Source organism: Sorghum bicolor, chromosome 2, assembly GCF_000003195.3.
Source record: "Sorghum bicolor cultivar BTx623 chromosome 2, Sorghum_bicolor_NCBIv3, whole genome shotgun sequence".
Classification (NCBI taxonomy): Eukaryota; Viridiplantae; Streptophyta; class Magnoliopsida; order Poales; family Poaceae; genus Sorghum; species Sorghum bicolor.
The window spans coordinates 53793495-53817188 of record NC_012871.2 but is presented as its reverse complement, the minus strand read 5'-3'; the positions used below and the strand labels follow the sequence as shown (position 1 = coordinate 53817188).

General features: G+C 44.7%; 1 pseudogene; it reads right to left on the bottom strand.

The window, feature by feature from the left end:
- On the bottom strand, positions 2768-20659 carry LOC110432719 (annotated as a pseudogene).

Below are 23694 nucleotides of genomic sequence, written 5' to 3'. Positions count from 1 at the left end.
TGTAGATGATTTTGGAAAACTTTTATTTAAATTTATTTACTGCTGGTGTACTGTTCTAATTGTAATCTTGTTTGCTTCGTGTATGTCTGTCTCCGATTGTTTGTGTGTTGATGATCAATGATCGAGATTAGACGGTGAGCTTTATTTCGGTGATCAAGATCAGAGCCTTGGAAGCAAGTAAGACTAGCAGGACTAGCAGGAGCAATTGGATCAAGGCAAGTATAGCATTTGGGTTTTTATTCTATGACTATGATCTTGTGACTAGATTAATATAAAGCAACAAATGATAATAATGACTTTTTAGCAACTTGAGGATTTATTCGTAAGTGATAACCGGGATGAAAATGCAACCATGAGGGCTATGATGGCTCTGGCTTTAGTCAAGTATGAGTAATTTTTCTAGCTTGTTAGAGGTTACTCGTGTGACGCAAATGGGGGATAGCAGACCGTGGATCCCCTGCGGGGTAGAATCACACGGACTGACTACAGAAACCAAGCGGCCCTAACTTGTTAGACGAACCTTTGAAAGACTTCATAGTGATCCCTGTCGACGTACCTTGGTAGTGGGTTATGAGGCTGATCACCTCGGGCGAAAGGGTAAATCATGACTCATGGTTAAAGATGTACAACCTCTCCAGAGTGTTAAAAACTGGTATACTAGCTGTGCTCACGGTCACGAGCAGCCTTGGGAATTCTTACATTAAGGGTGATGAATATTGTTGTGTTAAGATACTCATTGTTTATTGTTTAATGATCTATATTATTTATGTCACATTGATCATGAGACCGTGGGATCTATACTATCTAGTTGTTATACTTGCGGAGTTCATCTTGGACTCACTCTTGCTATCTCCCCCACACCTCAGGAGAAGTATTGGGCTTGTGATAAACCAGTCAGTTGGATCCTGTAGAGTGAAGGTAACACCCGAAGTTTGGAGTTATCTTCCGTGGTTTGCTGCCTAAGGTTGTTTCTGATTTATTAAGTACGTTATATAATTTATGCGTTGTCCTTTGATATTACCTCTTATTTGTAGCTATATGTGAGGTTTGTCTTCTAAAACTCACATATGGTGCATATCTGATTTTGTTCTTAAAATCGGGTGTTACAGTACTGGCCTCAGGATCAGGAAGACTAGAAGATGGCTCTGGATTTGAAGGAGCACGAGGACGATGACTATACTGGAATGAATGGGAGGGCATGTAAGAATAGATTTTGAAGGAATAGGAAGATCAGAAGAAATATGAGTATCAAGTGGAGGCTTGAGAGAGTCCATAGGACAATTAGATGAGGAAGGTGATGATAAATCAATGTAGATAGGAGGTAATGAGAGGAAAGAAATAGAGTCATTTGAAGATGATGATTTTGAGGTGAGTGAGTGGAAATAAGGACAAGACTCAACAATGTTGACATCACGAGAAATACAAATACGGCGAGCAGAAGGATCATAATAATGATACCCCTTATGCTCAAGGCTATAGCCTAGGAAAGCACATCAACTGACTGAGCAGTCAGCTTAGTGTGTTCATGAGGAGAAAGGACATAACATTTGCATCCAAAAACACGAAGATGGTCATAGCTAGGAGGGGAACCATATAGAATTTCTCTAAGACACTTGCCCTGAAGGCAAGATGGGGTTGTAGATTAATTAGGTAGACAACAGTTGAGATGTTATCAAAGGATGCTATCAAAAGAGTATGAATGTTTCAATAATTTGACAATGCTTTCGCTCGACAACACCATTTTGTGCATGAGCACCAGGACATGATTATTGGGCAAGAGTTCCTTCGGATGGAAGAACTTCACCAAAAGCATTTGACAATTATTCCCCTCTAGAATCAGAACAAAAAATGCTAATAGTAGATGAAAATTGAGTATGTATCATATGAATAAAGGCTTGATATATAGACAATAATTGAGATTGATGTTTCATAAAATAGATCCATGTATAATGAGAGTAGTCATCAATAGAGATAACATAGTATTTGGGACCACCTTTTGAAGCAAAAGGAGCTAGACCCCATACATCTTAATGAACAAGATCAAAATGATGTCTAGTTCTAGAACTACTAGTGGGATATGGCAGTTGTATCTGCTTTCCCAACTTACAACCAGTACATTCAAAAGAGGGATCTATGGACACTTTGCTAAGAACACCCTGCTTAACTAAGCTAGACAAACGAGAGCCACATAAGTGGCCCAAACGGTGATGCCATTGAGGAAAGGTAACCATAGGAGAAGCAAAAGATGGTGATGATGGTGGTGGGGAATATGTTGACGAAGACATCAGTAGGTGTAGATGGTCGAGGAATTCTTATGGCGATGACCAGTACTAAGAAGAGCTTGGGTTCGACGATCCTGAACAAAGCAAGAGGTATCATCAAACCCAACAAAAAAATTCATGTCGGTAAGTTGACCGATAGACATAAGATTTATAGAAAGGGCACAAAAGAAACATTTGAAACAGTGAAATTAGAAGTAGCAAGATTGCCATGATGAGTAACGATACAAGAACTACTATCAGTAGTTTGAACAAGTCGATTATTAGGAAGAGGGCAACAGAAATCCAACTGAGATTTATCAGAAGTCATATGAAAAGAGGCACCTGAGTCCAAGACACAAGGTACAGAAGTACCTGAAACTGAAGCTAAAGCTATAGAGCCACCAGACATGTAGACACCAATAGGTGTGGAGAACTGTGATGTTACTGTAGTGGTACTTGGAGGCAACAGTGAAGTAGTGACCGGAGAAGCAGCTATTGCAGTACCCTTATGGGATGTTGCACACTTGGCCTTGAACTCCTTCAAGATGTGAATATTTCTGGAAACAACGCTCTTCAGTATGTGTTTTTCCACCACAATGCTTGCATTTTGGTTTCTCTTTAGGTTTATCTTTAGAAACAAGAGAGCTATCCATGGCAACATTTTGAGGAGGTGCTGCTACGACAGAGTGTTGAGGAACTAGAGGAGCAACATCTATAGTACAAAGCCTTGTCTCCTCAGCAAGTATAGCTGAAAGTTCTTCAGCCATGGTAGGAAGATTGGAGCGCCCAAGGATTTGAGCACGAATAGGCTCAAACTCAGACTGAAGGCCCATCATAAAGTGAAATATCTTATTTTGCTGCTCATACTTATCCCTAACACCACACTCCTTGCAAGATGAATTAGGCTTTGGCACCATTGAGTCTAACTGACTAGATAGCTTCATAAAAGAAGCATGATATTCTTCAACTGATAGATCTTGTTGCTGCAAATGATGAAGTTCTTTGAGAGTGGAGTAGCGAAGTGCGGAGCTACATTGCTGATACCGCTCCTTTAGAAAACCCATATTTCTTTAGTTGTATTGAGATCCTCCAGACTATATCTTATAGTTGGATCAACATTCATGGCTAGAATAGCCATTACATGGTCATCAACATCCCTCCAAGCCGGGATTTCTCTAGGTTAAGCGTGCTTGACCTAGAGAAATCTAGGGATCGGTGACCGACCGGGAAGTACTTTTGGGTGCACATGAGTGAGGACAAAGTATATAGAAAAGATTGGTGTTGGTTTGTGAGGACTGACTATGTCCTAGAAAAGCTACCAGATGTAAGCGGGCCTGACCTCATAGAGGCTTCTCGGGTGCACATGAGTGAGGACAAAGTATGCAGAAAAGACTGGTGTTGGTTTGTGAGGGCTGACTCTATCCTAGAAAAGCTGCCAGATGTAAGCGGGCCCGACCTTGTAGAGGCGGGCGTTACAGTAGCTACTGAAATAGATTAGCATAGGGGATATCTATAGTCATTATGTTTGGTACATGGCAGGCTTGGCTAGATATATGGAAGCATCATACAGTGCCGGTCTGCTATATCATATAATATCATTACATAGTGGGGGCCTAATTTTTGCCAGATGTAGTAAGCAAAGGCATCTAGCAATGTGTGACCAAAATATTATACAAGACATGGAGCTGTGAGTTGAAGACTTCGGCTGGCTATGTTGTATGAATTAGTTTCCGCCCATGTTCATACTCCGGTCTAATTCCCATCCTTGTTCGTTGTCATCTGATATGTCAATTGAAGATTCTATGTCAGGATGGTGCAGCGTTCTACCTAAAGAGAGTTAGGAAAGTGATGGCGTGACTATAAGTTAACGTGTAATGTGTTAGGCGTATGTTGTGGAGGTTAAATGCAACATTGATGGTTACTTTGTGGTTGGGAGGTTGCTTCATCGTCATCATCTGGTACATCAAAAGAATTATTACCTGCAATTTAGGATGCCATATGTTTTTGAGGGTTTGGTCATGGTTATTTGACCAAATTTCATGGGCAAAGATAGAGGTCAAGTGACCTGTAAACAGGAAAAGGGATATGACTGACTTATAGCAGCATGACCATGTGTCGGTGTCTAGACTTGGGGTCCAAGCACTAACAAGTAATAAGTCTGTGTGTGTTGACGGTCCTTAAGTACCAAATATAATAATCAATTAAATAAAGAAAAGGTTCCAAATGCAACCAACACCCAGACTTAGGGTTTTATCTGACAGAATTCCACGAGTTTTGGTGTTTGTCTATTTCTGCAGGGGGTTATCAGGAAATATGAAGGAAAGGCCCACATGTCGGGTTTACATAGAGATATTAACGTGCCGCGCAATTTTCCTCAACCTAGAAGAGTCCAGAAGCCACGGGATCGAACGTGAGTCCAAGCTGGCCCGAGGGCAGGGTGCCCGCCCTCCCCCCTAGGGCGCCCGCCCTGCTACAGGGACCAATCAGGTCCCGCCTCGTGGATTATGCTCCACCGACCTAAAGGATTAAGGAAAACTGTGCGATTAAGGTCGGTTTGATCCGACGGCCCACGTTCATTTGGAGGGGCTGTATAAGCAGGCCCCCTGGCCCCTGGAGGAGGGCGATCCCATTATTCATTAGCATATTTTCCAGAGAAGATTTAGAGAGAGAGAGGTCCCTCTAGGGATACAACCTCATAGGGCTTAGCATCCAATGTGAGAGTAGAATTAGTTCTACTAGATTGAGAGAGATAGAGTGGAGGTGTAGATCGGAGGAAGCCCGGCCTGTCGGTGTCTACTCCGAGGTTGTACCTACGGGATCAAGTCTCCTAACCCAAGGCTTGCTCCTAGGATTCTTCAGTATTTCGACTTCTAAATTCTAGTAAGTTCTGTGTTCTTATTGTTGTTTGGTTTATGAGTTTACTTTAATCTCTTTCGGTAGAGTTTAGAGTAATCATTGCTAGCGTAAACGTGGTGTTTGGGCTAGGGTAGTCATAGATATCCCCTGTCTAGTCGGACCGTGGTAGTAGCGAGGAACGTGACATTTCCGTAGCTACCTTTGTAGCCCACAATCCCGTTAGCAGGATCGGTAGGGTTTACAGGTGCGGGTCGAACATCCTTTATGGTGTCTAGATTCTGTAAGCCTCCCTAATAGAACAGTAGATCATCCTTACCAAGGTTAGAACGAGAGGGCGGTTGTAGTCTTCTCTATACATCGCTCACATCAAATCTACATTGTTTGTAGCCTAAAGGGTAGTAGCAATAGATTTGGTTAGTCAGATGCATGCTTTCTCCCAGTGGTAAAAATATAAATACGATACTCTGGATAACCTCCCGGGTGAAGTGCTCACCGATATCCGTGTGCTTGCGGATCATTTCCTGATGGCGCTAACAAATATCAACAAGTATTTCTGGCGCCGTTGTCGGGGAGAAAGACAGTTTGCTGAGATAACTTTGAGTCTTGCTATTATCTTGTATTATACTTTTATAATTTTATTGTTTTATCTTATTATTTTTCCATCTTTATGGATAACTCAAATTCCACACCTATAATTGAATTTTTTGCACCTTCGGAGACCAGCCATAGACCATGGGAGTCAACAAGTCCTTTCTTTGCCCCTAATTATGATCTGTGTCCGGAGTTGATTGCAATAGGTCAAAACCAATCCTTTTCTATAGCCGAGGTCCTATCTTTTAATCGAGAAGATAATGAACTTTTAGCTACACCTAGGGAATCTTTTAATCTTTCTATAAATTCTGGTTTAGACCTAGCCCTACAAGACCATGTTTTTCCTCAATATTTTCACATTGGTCTTAATCATATAACCTTTGGTAGAGTTTTTCTTTCTTTATCTATTAGTAAAGCAAGGTATGTCTTCATTCATGGACATCCTTCATGCACTAGTCTTCATAAAAAAATCCTAGAGATAGAGAAGGAATCATCTCCCAGACAAGGAAAGGAAATTTCAATAGCCAATTTCCAAATATTTCAATCCCATGATTCGGCTATCCAACCCAAACTAGTAGTGCTCCAAAATCATCTAAGGGATGAAGAAATTGTACCTTTGGAAATTCATTTTGGGATGAGCTTAAACTTCCTGCTTTATAAGAGACCTTTGAGTGCATATAGTCTGAACCTTCCTAAGAAGGGATCTCTTAGAAAGCATCTCAAATCCAATCCCTTTGATGGACATCTAGAAAGACTCAAGGATGGCATCTTAAGTGATGCAATAGAAGGAGAGCGAAGCCATTTAGAAGACAATCACATCTTCTCCCCTTCTAAGCCCACTTTTGATGACTCATTCGAACCTATCTTTAAACCCATCCTTGAGCCTAATAATTTCTACTATGCTCTTTCTCTTGAACCTCCCGATGATCCTATGGATCTCTCTAGACATCCCATGCATAAGAGTCACCAAGACCACAAGGAGGATCGAGAAGAGCAACATCAATAGCTAGAGGGCATTAAAAATCCATGTGCTATCACCATTGAATGGATGAATAAAACAAACTCGAGAGACAATCCTAGAGGAATTTTAAGCATTCATGAAGAATCATCCTTGGAGTTTGAGAATGAGAGAAACAACAGTGAGCATGGAAGTTATTTCATAAATACCTCACCAAAGTCCTTGCTCATATAAAACATCTCCCCAATCAATTGGTCTCTCCAACCTTACGACATTTGAGATCTCCAACCCCCTCTTCCTTTCTATTTATAAAAACTTTAAAGGGGTCGTTATCGATGCATATGTCTATAATAAATATTGCAGATATCGTTGAGTCGATCTTGATATAGGCACGCTTAGGTTGGTGTTGGAGGGGAAACCACTTCACCAACATAATTTGATGGTTTCCCAAGGACAAGCTTAGTGTCCTAAAACAAGCACTTATCAGATCGTAATATGAACTTTTAATTATTTGCAATATTGCCTTGTGATTGAGCATATAAAGATAATTGTAGAAATATTCCTTCGGGTATTCGTGTCACTAACCTTTCTAGGATTGGAGCAAGAAGATATGCCCAACCAATCATCATGCAACATTGAATTAAATTCATCCAATCTTTAATTTTGCAAAATTCAAGCTTGGGGGAAATACCTTACATAAGAACATCATTTGCCAGGTTGCTATGTTGGTTGTCCCTACTTTTGAGGCATGCTCAATTTTTCTAAACACTAAACTTATTTTTCATCTCCGCCTGAGTAGGTCTCTATAAATGCTGTCATGCTACCTTTGTCTATTCACAAGCAAGTGTTGGTTTGGAAGTACTCGACATACTTCCATTGGCATTTAAATTAAGCGTGGTGCTTAGGTTAAATAGTCTTCGTTAATCTGATTAGACATGGAGTCTAGTTTGGTTACTGAACTAAAAACTGCTTGAGTAGACATTGGTATATTTTGTCGAACTAACCCCTACAGGAAAACTTTTAATATCAACCTGGGAAGTCCTGAGATACAAACTCACATTGGAGACAAAGGAGACACATGAAGTTTAATGATTTGCACAAGGAAGACATAGCTCATTCATCATAGAGAGATGATCCATGGAACGAGACAAAGAGTGCCACAAACATGGTGCACAACTGCTAAGAAAGGAAAGCTTCCACAAGGTGATACTGTACCATCACTCTTCAAGTAAGGTAACATCTTAAGGTACTTGACTATCACTTTTATAAGCTTCTCCTTGGTTCTAGCGTTCACATGAATAAAGAGACAAACATAAATTAACCAACCCAATTAATTCAACATGTTTAGTCCTTTAATCTTTGTTCTTATTACTACCTTCGTGATCCCACACTCCTAATCATATAAGCTAAAATGTTGCACATTCAATCTTTAGAAGATATAAAAAAACATAAATATAGATAGATTATCTTTCCATTAGGTCGAGCGATCTGATCTGACAAATGTTTTAAATGCTATACTCATGATCTTATTATCCATCAACTTTGTCTTGCTCACTATGCTTAAGGTTAGAGAAGAACAAATACACTTTTGGTTCTGTTGGTGTTTTTCACCAACAGGGCCCATGCACATGATCTCTGCCTTGTCTCTATGAGCAGGTACACTTCGAGTAAAACCTGAAGGAGTTTTACAACTCCCAGATTCCACCAAGTGAAGGACTTGGATTTACGAGCACAAACACACTGAGCAGGATGATGCCAATGCCGCACCTCGAACTGCTGGACAAACGAAGAACATGGGTGACACCGTATTAAGAGGTGCAGATGTCAAAGCCCACACCTAATCAAATGATGCACCTAAAGGATGAACACGGTGAGAAGTCTTGTCCAGAAGAAGGATCCTTGCCGGAAGGTAAAATCGGTATTTATCCATATTTATCTTTTTTGCATTCCTTTTCCTTTTTATTCCATCACTTGCATTAGCATATTTACTTTTCCACATTAGCATTAGAAAAGAAAACAAAAATATTTGTTTGTTGCACTACATCATAAAATCTAAAGCCCCATGTGAGTAGACTTGTGGTTTAAAACCCATAGGTATATTGACTGTGGTGGCATAAAATAAATATGTTTTCTTCTTACAATAAAAATATAAAAATAATAAGTGCATGATCCTGCTAAATAAATAAAATTTATTAGGAGGAATCTCAATATGATAAAGGCTAAGAGATTTTATGCTAACACTTAACCAGTTTCACAAAGCTTTGTTGTCTATTTGAGCTCCACAGAATTCAAGAATCAAAGAAGACTAGCCGGCGGAGGACATAGTAATCGCTGTTAGGGTGCTGCCGACATTCAAATACGCCTCCGTCACCTGCTAGCTACATAAGAAGAAATTACGTCAAAATCCAGCTTGGGGGAGAGCACCCCCATTTATCTAGCTAAGTGTTTCTACTCGCGTTTATACTCTACTCAAATAATAAAAAGATGCATAATCATGAAAACCCAAATAAAAATTTTGTGCTTATATATATCTTTGCTTAGTTTGCTAAATAAATAAATAAAGTGTCTAGGCCAAACTAAACTTAAATGATAAACTCTTACATGGATATGATAAATTGTTGCTCTGCCATGTACCTAGTTTTCAAGTTTGAGCTCTCTCTCAAGTTTAGGCATAACTGTTATAATTTAAACCTACTCTAAATCTGAACTTGTGGGAAGTGTACTTGATCTAAAGTCTAAGTCGTTAACGGATATGATATGGAAAGGTTAAGCTGCTGTTTATCTGTTCCTAGAGTTGCTAGAATTCTGGAGAATATTATCTTTGAAAATCTTTAAAATATTGCATGATGAGTTCCTGTATGATAAGAGTTTAAATTCCTACCACAACCATACATACATGCTTATTAGACTAAGAACCATACATTTACTTTTTACTGCTTATGAGCATTGAGTGTGGTCAAGCTGTGTAGACCCTTAGGAGCTTGTCATGCGGTTAAAATCAAGATCCACTTGCACGTTCGCTCACACATGCTACTTCTACTCCGGAAGTACGCATCCAGATACATCCACTCACTTCCATCTCCAAATTCACCTAAAATTATTCTACTCCTATCCAGAAGAGAATAGCCAAAAATATTTTCCTATCCCTGTTATTCCCTGTGAAATAAATGCTCTAGTTATTTTGGTTACTACCACTTGCTACATTATTCTAGGAGGGTGAGTGCTCTAAAAAAAAGGAAAAATACGAGGAAATAAAAACGGGCAAGTGCCCGGAACCTCGAAGAAAAGAAAAAGTGAGACAAGAGGTAAAAATGGACAAGTGTCCGACAGTAGATTAGGGGTACAAGATACCCACCTGAGAGAAGAAAAAGAAAATATAGAGCATCCCATTCTCCTCAAAAAGCTTCAAAGTGCAAGAAAGGTATGTATCCCCTTAAAAGAGCAAAAGTAGAATTAGACTTTCACCATTGTTATCACCATACACCATTCATTCGCCACACATGCACATCTTGATTTGACTTATTGACTTATTCTTCTGGATCCATGGTTTGACTATGCAATAAATGTCTTGTAAGTATGTATTATCTGTATCCCACCTATGAGCTCCAGATATCAAAACCTTATTAGAGTAGGGTGAGAGAGAAGGTAATATCACTATGCCTCATACCAAAAATACCACATACTTTGAGAGAAGGCATATACCATTACTGCCTTGGTAAGGATCCAGAAATACCACAAAAGAGAGATTTGAGAGAGTCATACAAGGAATCTCTAAGTTTTATTTGAAAATCTACAAAAACTCCAGAGCTATAGTTAATCAAAGAATAAGAGACATGACACTTGACTAGACTGTTCTATCTTTTAACTGCTCAAGACACAAGTGACGGTTGCAAGCCCCATGGTGAAAGATAAAATGAGTAAGTTTTAAGTCTTAATAGTTTATTCTAACTCAGAGATGAGATCTCGCTTGAACGCATGTGTACTTTTAAGGCATGAAACCACTGCAAAAACTCTTGAGTCCATGCTTTCTCACGGACAAGCAAGAGGGGAGTTTGTTGATGGTCCTTAAGTACCAAATATAATCATCAAATAAATAAAGACAAGGATCCAAATGCAACCAACACCCAGACTTAGGGTTTTATCTGACAGAATTTCATGAGTTTTGGTGTTTGTCTATTTCTGCAGGGGGTTATCAGGAAATATGGAGGAAAGGCCCACATGTCGGGTTTACATAGAGATATTAACGTGCCGTGCAATTTTCCTCAACCTAGAAGAGTCCAGAAGCCACGAAAACGAACGTGAGTCTGAGCGGGCCTGGGGGCAGGGCGCTGAAAGGTCCTAATATGGCTAGAGGGAGGGGGGTGAATAGCCTATTTAAAAATTCTACAAACTCACTAGAGCAAAAGGTTAGTAAATAACAAAGCGAAGCTTTTTGCTCTAGCTCTAAAAGGGGTGTTTGCAAGCCACCTACCCAACAATTCTAGTTGCTAAGATCTCTATGCACACAAGAACTAAGTCTCTACAAGTTACACTAGAGAACTAAGCTACACAAGTCAAAGTAAGCAACTAAACTAATTACACTAGTTTGCGGTAAGTAAAGATAAGATGAGATATTTATACCGTCGTGTAGGGGATGAACCAACCACCAATATAAACAATCAAGCACCGGGAGAATGCCAATCAAACATAATTGAGACACCGATTTTTCTCCCGAGGTTCACGTGCTTGCCGGCATGCTACGTCCCCGTTGTGTCGACCAACACTTGGTGGTTCGGTGGCTAAGAGGTGTAGCACGAACCTCGTCCTCACTAGGACACCACAAGAACCTACCCACAAGTGAGGTAGCTCAATGACACGAGCAATCCACTAGAGTTACCTTTCAGCTCTCCGCTGGGGAAGGTACAAGACCCCTCACAATCACCGGGAGATGGCCACGAACAATCACCAACTCGTGCCAAAGCTCCTCCGCTGCTCCAAGCTGTCTAGGTGGCAGCAACCACCAAGAGTAACAAGAAAACCGCAGCTAAAACGATCCCCAAGTGCCACTAGATGCAATCACTCAAGCAAATGCACTTGGAATCACTCCCAATCTCACAAAGATGTATAATCTATGAAGGAGATGAGTGGGAGGTGTTTGCTTAGGCTCACAAGGATGTCTAGTAGTCAAGAATGCCAAGAGAGTGAGCCCCAAGCCGGCCAAACACGTATTTATAGCCCCTCAAACAAATAGAGTCGTTGGCTCTTACACTGGGCGAAATACGGGGTCATCGGACCCTCTTAAAGGGGCACCGGACGCTCAACACCTACGTCCGGTGCTCCAACATCAGCCGCGTGTCAGAGTCTAATAGTAACCTGCAGTGCACCGGACGCTGAGCAAGTTAGCACCGGACGCGTCCGGTACACACCGGACTCATGCGCAGAGAGCTCCGCAAACGCACAGGGTCACCGGACGCTAAGCACCGGTAGCGTCCGGTGCTCACCGGACCCATGCGCAGAGAGGGTCGCAAAACGCCCGCACACCGAACGCGCACCACCGGACGCTCAAGCCAGCGTCCGGTGCCTGTCGTCCGGTGCCTTACCCTAGCTGGGCCAGGCACTGTTTGCACCGGACGCTCAGACACAGCGTCCGGTGCCTCAGTGGCCAGCGTCCGGTGAGTGTTTCCCGCGACTTCTCCAAATTTCCCACCGGCGCAATAGAAAATATGCACTTCATTTTCTCGAAAAGCGCCAAATCCCGCCTCGCAAGCTCGGTGGGAAGGAGAGAGGAACCCATCCTCTCTCTACCCTTCAAACTCCACCTCCTTCTCAAAGTGTGCCAACACCACAATGTGTAAACCAACAAGTGCACGTGTGTTAGCATTTTCACAATCATTTTCTTCGAAGGAGTTAAGTTAGCTCACTAGGTTCTAAATGCATGCACATGAACAATGACACCTAGTGGCACTTGATAACCGCTTAGCCAAAGAATTCCCCTCTTTATAGTACGGCTATCTATCCTAAATGTGATCACACCCTCTATGGTGTCTTGATCACCAAAACCAAAACCCTAAGCAATACCTTCGCCTTGATCTCCATAGAGTTTTGTTTTTCTCTTTCTTCTTTTCCAAGTTGAGCACTTGATCATCTTGTGGTCATCACCATCATGACCATGATCATCACTTGCTCCATCACTTGGCATGTACCAACCTCATTAAGTCTACACACACTTATTATGGAGGTTAGTACTAGGGTTTCATCAATTATCCAAAACCAAACTAGGGCTTTCAGGCGCTCGCCCTCCCCCCTAGGGCGCCTGCCCTGCTACAGGGACCAATCAGGTCCCGCCTCGGGGATTATGCTCCACCGACCTAAAGGATTAAGGAAAACCGTGCGATTAAGGTCGGTTTGATCCGACGGCCCACGTTCATTTGGAGGGGCTATATAAGCAGGCCCCCGGGCCCCTGGAGGAGGGCAATCCCATTATTCATTAGCATATTTTTCAGAGAGGATTCAGAGAGAGAGGTCCCTCTAGGTTTCCAACCTCAGAGGGCTTAGCATCCAATGTGAGATTAGAATTAGTTCTTCTAGATTGAGAGAGATAGAGTGGAGGTGTAGATCGGAGGAAGCCAGGCCTGTCGGTGTCTACTCCGAGGTTGTACCTGCGGGATCAAGTCTCCTAACCCGAGGCTTGCTCCTAGGATTCTTCAGTATTTTGACTTCAAAATTCTAGTAAGTTCTTTGTTCTTATTGTTCTTTGGTTTATAAGTTTACCTTAATCTCTTTCGGTAGAGTTTAGAGTAATCATTGCTAGCGTAAACGTGGTGTTTGGGTTAGGGTACTCATAGATATCCCCTGTCTAGTCGGACCATGGTAGTAGCAAGGAACATGACATTTCTGTAGCTACCTTTGTAGCCCACAATCCCGTTAGCAGGATCGGTAGGGTTTATAGGTGCGGGTCGAACATCCTTTGTGGTGTCTAGATTCCATAAGCCTCCCCAATAGAATAGTAGATCATCCTTACCAAGGTTAGAACGAGAGTGCGGTTGTAGTCTTCTCTATACATCACTCACATCAAATCACATTGTTTGTAGCCTAAAGGGTAGTAGCAGTAAATTTGGTTAGTCAGATGCACGCGTTCTCCCAGTGGTAAAAATATAAATACGATACTCTGGATAACCTCCCGGGTGAAGTGCTCACCGATATCCGTGCGCTTGCAGATCATTTCCTGATGGCGTTAACAAATATCAACAGCGTGCCCTCCTAAACCCGAATGGTGATGCAAAAGAACACAGGGAATTTATACTGGTTCAGGCCTCAAATGCCCTACGTCCAGTGAGAGGGTCGGGGTCTGTATTGCCTTGCACCCAAAAATGCTTGTAATAGGGGTATACAAGCTAGTTGCGAGAGGGGGCTAAGTCCCAGGTCTCGGCTTTGGGAAGTGAGTGGAGTGGAGTGCACTACTGGTGGACTATACTTATGTCTTGAGTGTTGTTGTCTTTGTTGTTGCATTGTTATGGGTGCCCTGGCTCCCCTTTTATAGCCGCAAGGGGTGGTAGGGTTTTTACATGTGTAAGACTGTGAATTATCTCTGTTGTGTAGAGCAAGTGACAGTGCAGACCCAATGGAGATTGGCTACCTCATCTTTGGGGTATGGCTGACGGCGTGGTCATTCCTGTGGAGGGTCACCGAGCCCTGTTTGAGTCGTGGAGGTCGGGTCGGAGGCCCTGCAACATGTCCTGCAATAGTAAAATAGTAACGACCAGAGTATGGGCACAGCTGTTGACGGTCCTTATGTATCAAATTTAATTATCAAATAAATAAAGAAAAGGATCCAAATGAAATCAACATCTAGACTTAGGGTTTTATCTGACAGAATTCCACGAGTTTTGGTGTTTGTCTATTTCTGCAGGGGGTTATCAGGAAATACGGAAGAAAGGCCCACACGTCGGGATTACATAGAGATATTAACGTGCCGCGCAATTATCTTACATCTAGAAGACTCCCGAAGCGGAGGCTAAACGGGGCCAGAGGCAGGGCGCCCGCCCTCCTGCCCTGGGCGCCCGCCCCCTCCCTGAGTCCAATCAGGACTCTGCTTCGTGGGAGATCTCCACCGACCTAAAGGATGAATCTAAACCATACAATCTATGTCGGTTTGATCCAACGGCCCATATTCACTTGAAGGGACTATAAAACCAGACCCCCTGGCCCCTGGAGGAGAGAGCCTCTCAACCCTAATTCATTGTTCCATCAAGGGAGAAGAAGCCTCTGATCAAGATTAGAGCCACCACATCAATTAGATATCTAGATTAGCATAGCTACATAGAATTAGAACTAGAAGGAGTCAATCTTCGATTGGTTTCCGGATCTGTCAAGAGGATTCTTGGTAATTCTCTAATTGTGCTTCTAATTGTTTTCTAATTATCTTTGTTCTTCAATATTATGAATATGACTTTGTTCTACTTCAATATATTGCTTATGATTTTGCTCTACTTGCTTATATTCAAGATTATATTGTTCTTAGTTTATCATAGTTATGTACTTGGCTTAGTTAGATTCGATCTATATACATGCTTAGGATCGTATAGCGTTTATCCATCGGATCCATGGGTAAATGATAGATATTGTGTAGGCGTGGTGCTTATACCGTATTTATCTGCGATTGTACCCAATATGCCAGATCGTGGGGTAGTTCGTGATAGTGACAGCTTCATTGATTCTTATATAGTCCCCCTCTCGTGTATTGGGCTGGCAGAGCAACATTATTACAGGGGAGTGATTGCTATGTTTCTCATTTACCTTGCTAATATCACTATGCATGGGCGTAGTCTTATCTCGCAATGATTGCTAATTATGCTTGCACTAATTATGATAATGCTAGACTATATAGTTAAGAATAACTTAGGGAATATTCTTGTAGTTCGTTCTAATACCATGCTAATGACTTTCTAGAGTATCTAATTGAGGTGCTTATCATATTTATGATGTGGCTAGATCAGATTAGTTATCCTTCTCACTATTATTATTTCATATATCATTTATGTGACACTTATCCCTGTATGATGAGTTAGATATAATGTTCTCAATTATACATGCAATGATAGATGCTTAATCTCATATTCTATTCTGTAATCAATATTGATGATTGCTAATCCCTTCCCAGTGGTAAAAATATAAATAACGATACCTGGAATACTTCCCGGTTAAAATGCTGCATGGGTATTAATCTGTGCGCTTGCAGATCCCATTCATTATTTATTTAGAAGAGCAATTGCATATTTCAATATCGCGTCTCTTATATCATGCTGGGGATGACAACTTGGCTTAAGTGGTGTGAGGGATAGGTTTGGCATTTTTGGCACCGTTACTAGATTTAGAGAACTTAGTCTACTTTTAGTAATGATGTTAAGAATACCCAACAACAGCGGCAGGGATTAATCTTCCCCATACCTCTTTTACTGTTAGGCAATGCCCCACAATGAAAGAGGTAAGGTTCCACAGTGACAGGAGTTATTGAAATAGTAGGCGACATGCCCTGCTGCAGCGTGGGGGCATAGCGCACGTCACATCGAGGGTACGACCATCATGTGTTGGAAGCTTGGTTCCGAGACCGAGGCTCGAGCGAGGCGCTGATTGCGCTCGAGGCTGGAGCTTTGGTCAAGGCGGAGATTGCGCCCGAGACCCAGGGCTCGGGCGAGACGGAGCCTGTGCCCAAGATCCAGGGGGTCGAGCGAGGCAGAGTCTACGTCCGAGGCCAAAGGGGTTGAGCGAGACAGAGCCTGCGCCTGAGGCCTGAGGGGTCAGGCGTTCCTCTTGCTCCTTTTGCCGCTTTTTATTCCCTTAATCTGGGTATCCTATTTTACGGTACCCAACAGTAGCCCCCTAGCCTGTGGAGGGGCTAGGTGCTCCTCTAGGGGCCCTTTCTAAGGGTCAATTGTTGGATTTGAGGCTCTTATTTCCTCCGGGGGGTGCGCATGAGCGCACCCGCCGGGTGTAGCCCCCGAGCCTTTGGAGGAATGGTGCTATTCCTTCAAAGGCTTTTACTCCTTGGTGGTATCGTAGGGAGTGTCTGGGGGGCCCATTCCTCTGTGCGAGTGGAGCCCCTGAGCCCTTCCCCACATGGGTTGATCAAGGTCTTCCTCGACTTTATTTTATGCCCCTCATTCTTCCTTTCGATGAGAGGAGGGATGGGTAGCGCCGTACTACCCTCGGTGGGCGAGTATCGACATTCCCAGGGAGCTACTAGTGGGTAAATCCAAGTGGATGTCTGAGTCCCATTTGATAGGGGTCGGCTTGTGGCCCTATGGGCACATCTCAAAATACCCGAGGGCAGTCACGGTGGATGTCGGAACCGTTCGATAGGTTCCGAGGGCTCGATGCCTCCCTCGATGGGATCCCACTCGTGCGACACCCACATGGGTCTTAGATACGACTGGTAAGGATGCGCCGAGCCCCTATGGGGCTCGGGCCACGGCCTCTATTATGCTCATCCTGAGTCATCCCTCTCTCGGTTATCCTGAGGCGACTGTTCGGACCCACTTGGTAGATCAGTCTCGCAACCTCTAGAACATAAGTGGCCATAGCCTAGGGATTCTTACCTTATGAGGTATTGTCTTGGGTGTAGCAGGGGGGTCGGGCACCCCTTGCCCTGGAAGGATCCGCCCTGACTCAATTAGTGGGGCGCTCCTTTTGAATCGGCTTGCATTGGGAGCCGAAACTGTAACAGAACTGACCAAATTATAAGAGATTAAGCCTAACAGTGACCATTTGCATAGTCAAACCGTCACGCTTAAGCCCATATAATCCCGGTAGTCCGTGAAATCTCGAAGGATTTCAAACCACACATCGCACAACAGCCAAGATCGTAATAAGTTTAGCGGTCGCCATTCACAAATACATCCAGATTACAACATTCATAAAATACATCGGAGTTCTTAAAGTTATTACAACCAAGTTCTTCAAGTAGCAGAAGCTTCATAGTTCAAAAATACAACACACACGCTTAGTCTGATACAGTGCCATAGTTCGGTCATTCCCACAAAAGTAAAAGAAGAGACGGAGTGACCATCGCCCTTGGTCTAGTCATCACCCATGGCTGGGTACAGACAGAGGATGCAATAACCATAGTACATTTGACCATCTGCAAAACAACATGGGAGTAGAACCCTGAGTACGAGAAGGTACTCAGCTAGACTTACCCGTCTTAAACATAAAATAAAGACTCATCAAGGATCATGAAGGCTATATGGTGGGGTAGCTGACAACCATTTTGCAAAACCGCAGAATTCTATTATTATCACCTACATAAATCTTTCTTCTTTTAATTTGCTCCAGTTGAAAGTATCTTTACCTATTCTCTAGGTTTGCACCTGTGCTGTTACAAACAAGTATGGTGATATGATAGTACCTCATCATAGCATTCTTAAATCAATTATTGATATAACCCAAGTGTTCCATAGTCCTTACTACGAGGACGAAGCTCATGTCAAGTGCTCACTATCCAGGAGCGATGGCGATTCGAATCGATTTCTAACCAGCTCGCGAGTTTATTCCCCACACAAACCACACTCACTGATCAAGTGAGTTGCAGGTCACCGTATTGCACTATCCAGGACCAATTTGCGGGTTTGACAGGCACCGCCCGTACCCGAGGACCGTTTCGGCGACCGAGGTATCCAAGGTATACCAAGGTTGCGCGCCGCGCCCTCGTCGTTCTCCTCAACCATCACCAATACAACGCGTACATCGGGCCGATTCCCGGCCCAGATAGTGCTCAGGCTTCGCGGTCGGAACGACTTATCCTTCCAGCTAAGTGTGGGGCATGCGTTCAACATGACAAGAGGGCCGTCAACGATCGGTCCTTAATCGACACAGGCAGGGGCACTATGGTCAACCCACCATAAGACCCTGCCCGGTCCCCAAATTCATTCCACACTTGGTTATTCTTTTCCACGAGCAACCAATGCTTAATCAAGCAGGTATCCACCTATATCTCGCAGGTGACAGGAAATCACCCGACTTCTACCGGACTAAGCAAGCTAAGCATAGACTCTGTGCCTATCAACATAGGACAAGGTAGGTGAACGAGTAGGGATAACAAGGAGTACATATGCATCAACGGTATCAAGCAATTCCTATCACTTAGATGCAATATAGTAGAACAAGTATAGTACTTCATATAAGTTAGCGAGAATAGGGAGACTTAGAATGCTCCGGGGCTTGCCTTTCTCAAACGTGCTGGGTCGGTGATTCGGGCACTCCTGTAGTTCCTCTCCGGGTTCCTGGGTTTCTGGAGGCTCATGCTCCTGAATCTCCTCTGGCTCCTCGGGTCCCACCTCGTTCTCCTGCGAGCCTGTATGATGTATGTGTGCTCATGAGTGGAGTGCGAGATGCCCGAGTGCATGCTTGTATGAGAAAGTACCAAAAGATCATGACATGATGCATGGATGATACACTTGGTCATGCTCATTACAAGGTAGTCAACATCATCCAAGAGCAGACCATTGGATTACACATCTATTGCATTCTTTTCTACAAATTGTTTTTCAAGTGCAACCAGCAACCCACATGATGCTTCAAAGATACACCAAACCCAAACTTATTCTATTCAACCTATATATACAACAATTCATAATTTTCTTTATTCATTTCTAGGCCCATTAAAATTTTACATGCAGTTCTGTTCATCAATAAATTCCACAAAAATTACAGGAGACTACCAGTCAAGCATAAAGTTTACTGTAAATTTTTCATAATTTTTGGATACTTATTTTGAGCTACAAAAATCACAAGATTATTATATAAAGGCAATTACCATTACTCTACCGTAGTGTAAGTGTCAAACAGCAGATTTCATATTTTTACAATTTGTCTAATATCATAAGAAACACTCACAAAAATTTCCAGATTAATTGCATGATCCAAATAATTATTAAAAATCATAAACCACTGCCATGCAAGCATTTAAATTACCATAAATTCATTTATACACCAAATAATGTGTAGCAATATTTTCCCAGTGAGTAAACATACATGCAGAGCCAACAAATCAAGTTTCACATTTTTCTGAGTCATATTTTAATTACTGTGCATTTTCCAAGTTTGGCAAAAACATGGATTAAATATATTCATACAGAAAAGTTACTTAAACATGACATGCAAACATACCAGGCTATAGATCTGGAAACAGGGAACACACCAAAATTTATTTCATAATTTTTGGAGCTATATTCCTCAAGATATGGATTTTTGAATACTTAACACATTTTCTGGAAAACCTTTAAAACGGGAAAACGACTTAAAACGCTAAGCGCACCCGGATTCAAACCCTTGGACTCACTGACGGGTGGGACACGCGGGTCAGATAACCCCACTTGTCGTCCACCCCGTGATTCCGCGGCCAAGGATCGGCCAGAATCTCGCCGCCGGTGAGGTCTCCGGCGACACCGGGAACACCTACGGCTTCGCGAGCACAAGACGAGTCCAACCGTACCCTTTTTGGCACTGGACGAGCACCGGAACTACCTCGCCGTCGCGAATGGCGGACGCGGTGGCGCTGCTCGCCGTGGTCCGGCCGTTTCACGGCGGTAGAGCGTAAGCTAACGACGGGAAAAGGTGCGCAAGGCCAAGGCGAATCCAACGCACCTACGAACGCAAGCAGAGACAGAGAGAAGAGGGAGAACCGCGCGAGCGGAGAGGTCGCCGGAGCTCCGACTCACTCCGGTGAGCTCTATCGGGCACACGGGGCTCACCGAGCGCGGAAGAGCGCGAGCACGCGACGCGGGAGGACGAGGCGGAGCCGGTGGTGGTCGTGGAGTGGAAGAAGAGGGCCGGAGCTGGCCGGGAGAGGAGCTCCGAGCCGTCGGCGACTATGGCGCGCGGCAGAGCGGCGACTGCTGCGTGCGAGCGAGCGGAGGGGCGAGAGCGCGAGTGGAGGAGCGCAAATGGCAGCGGGGGTAGCGGCGGACGCGGCCGGGGGCTCCTGGTGGCCGACCAGGGCTTCTCCACGCTGCCGCATGCCCGCCACGCGGCGGCCAGGCTCTGCCGGCGCGCCACGGCGGCACGGCGAGGACGTCCGCGCGCGGACGCGGCGCGGGCGCGTGCGCGGGGAAGGGGAAGGCGCGGGCGGGCCAGGCCGGCTTCGGCCAGCGGGCCAGAAGTGAGGCCGCGGCCTGCTAGCGCCCCCTTTTCCCTTTTCTATTTTTTTGAATTTCTTTTCTGAATTTCTTCTCTAAATTCATTTTGACCATTTAAAAATCATTTTCACCACTTGCTTCCAAAAGCAAAGTTGTTCCAAAACAAAAACTCTACAACTTTGTTTTAATAAGCAAGACCAAATTCTAAATAGAATTTGAATTACAAATTAAAACTTAGTTCTAGGTTTTTAAATAAATTCAATTTGAAAATCTTGCATAAATTCCATTTCTCAAATTCCACAGCTCCAAAAATTACACAAAAATATTCTTAATTCTTCTTACACACAAATCAACCTATTTTGAATATTTCACATTTTTAGAAGCAAGCATCATATTTTTAACATATTTAAAACACATGAAATGATGCACATAAAATCATGGTTTGGGATGAATGACATGCTCATGATGCTATGCTTGATGAGAATGCTTATGCATTGCTTTGATAAGGCTAAGTGCATGCTTAACACCTAGGGTGTTACAGGAACGACCGCACCGTTGCGCCCAAGCTGGATAGGATGTATTGCCTATGTTATTAATGCGTGCGTGGGTGCAGTTGGCATGAGAATCGGAAAGGGTGGATGCTTTGGTTACCTCACCTGGTTAATGAGACGGTCGGCGGTTCCTCTTTCCTTCCTCGATCCGCTGCGTGGAGGACGGGTTGCGGTGCGCCTTTTCTATAAAAGTCACCGCAATGGTCTTCAGTTCTTTCCCTACCTGCCCTTGCCTCCAAACGCTCTTGCCTCCAAGCCGCCTGCTGCCGCCTTCTTGACACCACCGTGCTATTGCCAGCACCCACCTTCGCCTCCAGCCATGGCCGGTGACGACATGTGGCACCCGTGTAACGTCACCGAGGCGGCGTTGGAGGCTCATGTGAAGGGCGGACTTCTCCGTCCGGTCACAGACGAGAGGATGCCAGAGTGGCTCGTGCCCCCGGTGAACGACAGGGAGCCAAACCCGCCTCCGAGCTATGTGGTCTGCTTTCTGTCTTTCCTGGACCGGTTGTTTGGGATTCTGGCCTGCCAGTTCAAGCGTGCCCTCGTGCACTACTACGACGTGGAGCTGCACAATTTCAACCCAAACTCGATTATGCAAGCGGTCGTCTTCGCCATGGTGTGCGAGGGGTACCTGGGGATTCCTTCCCATTGGTACCTATAGCTCCACCTGTTCAAGGCGGAGATGTCCTCCCACAACGAGGGTGGGGAGAAGAGGCCCTTGAGGGTTGGCCACTGCACGCTCCAACTCCAGCAATCATGCTCTGGTTCATACATCCGGAGCATCATGCCGTCGTCGAACTGAGGGTGGCAGAACAGGTGGTTCTACCTCCGGAACAACCACAGCCTTCTCCCGGAGTACACGGGGAAGATAGTGCTCGAGTGCTCCGCAAAATGGGGGTGGGGCGCTCCTGCAGCGGAGCAGAAGAGGCTAGACCCCCTTCTTGAAGCCCTCGCGAAGCTTCGACACGAGGGTGTCACTGCGGCCACGGTGGTGGTCGCTTTCCACAAGCGAAGCCTCCTCCCGCTGGCACAGCGAGTGCTTCCCATGTCGGAGTGACCCCCAACGCACCCTTCGTTGGGATGAGGATGCTGGAGGACCGATGCCCACCTCGGAGATCAACACCGAGTCTTGAGGACGATATCCTCAGAGTTGAAGAACTATCAGGTGATCCCGATGCGTCCCGACAGGGACTACATCTCTCTGGTAAGGCATTTCTACCTTCATTTCTACTTTATCATCCCTTTCTTCGCCCTGGTCTTCACTTAGGTTGCCATCTGCTCGCAGGGGATGGGCGTTATAAAATATGCCCTGCCCCCGGTCCTAGAGGACAAAGAGATCTGGGCCCAGAACCGGGCCAAGAATGAGGAGCAACAACGCCTGAAGAAGGAGAATGTCGATGTTTTCCCCACGGGGGGTCACACCAACGAGTGAATTTGTGTGCGTGCTCCCTTTCCCAGATGGTGATGCAAGAAGACTCAGAGATTTATCCTGGTTTGGGCAAGAGAAGGCCCTACGTCCAGCGGGGGGGAGAGTTTGTATTATCTTGCACCTAAGTGCTTGTACAGGGGCGAATACAAGCGTGGTATGGAGTGTGGAGTTCTACTGCGAATGGGCGTTGTCTTCCCCTCCGTTCTGTTCCTGAGTCCCTCCTTTTATAGCATCAAGGAGAGACCTAGGGTACATGCGTAGATGTTTAGAGTAGGGGTCGATAGCCGCATGGAGCGCTGACCTACTCGAGGCTTCCGTACGGCATGGCCTCGAGCCGTCCCATCTTGATAGCCTGGTGATGATTACGTGTGCTCCTGCGTTCTGCCCTGCACGCCGTCTCGTGCTGGTTCTGAGGCCGCACGTTTGTACGGTATGGCGGCAGATCCAGCGGGGTAGTCGTGGTGTTGTCAGTCGACGCCTGACTCGTTCCTAGGAAGGAACCCTGTTCGGTCGAGGGTCGGACGCCGTGTAATGTGCTAATATCCGGAGCGCTGACCTTGGAGGTCTCGAGGGGGTCCCGATTGGACGTTTCATCCTTGTTTCTGGCGTCCTGACATGCCCTGGGTCGTTCGGTGGGGAAGGCTGCAAAAAGAACGATGGGACGGGTGCCTGTTTTCTATCACGCTTCCCGTGACCAGTGAGTTAGGTGGGAAAACGGCAGGTGCATTAAATGCCCTGGCTCTCGTGAGCGCGTCAGGCGGCGGACAGTGTCCCTGCGCTCGACGCTCCCCGACTCGCTCGAGCCCGTTTCCGTATTCGACGGTAGCTAGCATTCGACCCTTGATCGATTCGCTCGACGTTATTTCCGTCTTCGAGGCTGCGGCCGTCGATGGCTGCGTATATGTCCGGCCAGAGCGTCGAGACAAGGGCCTAG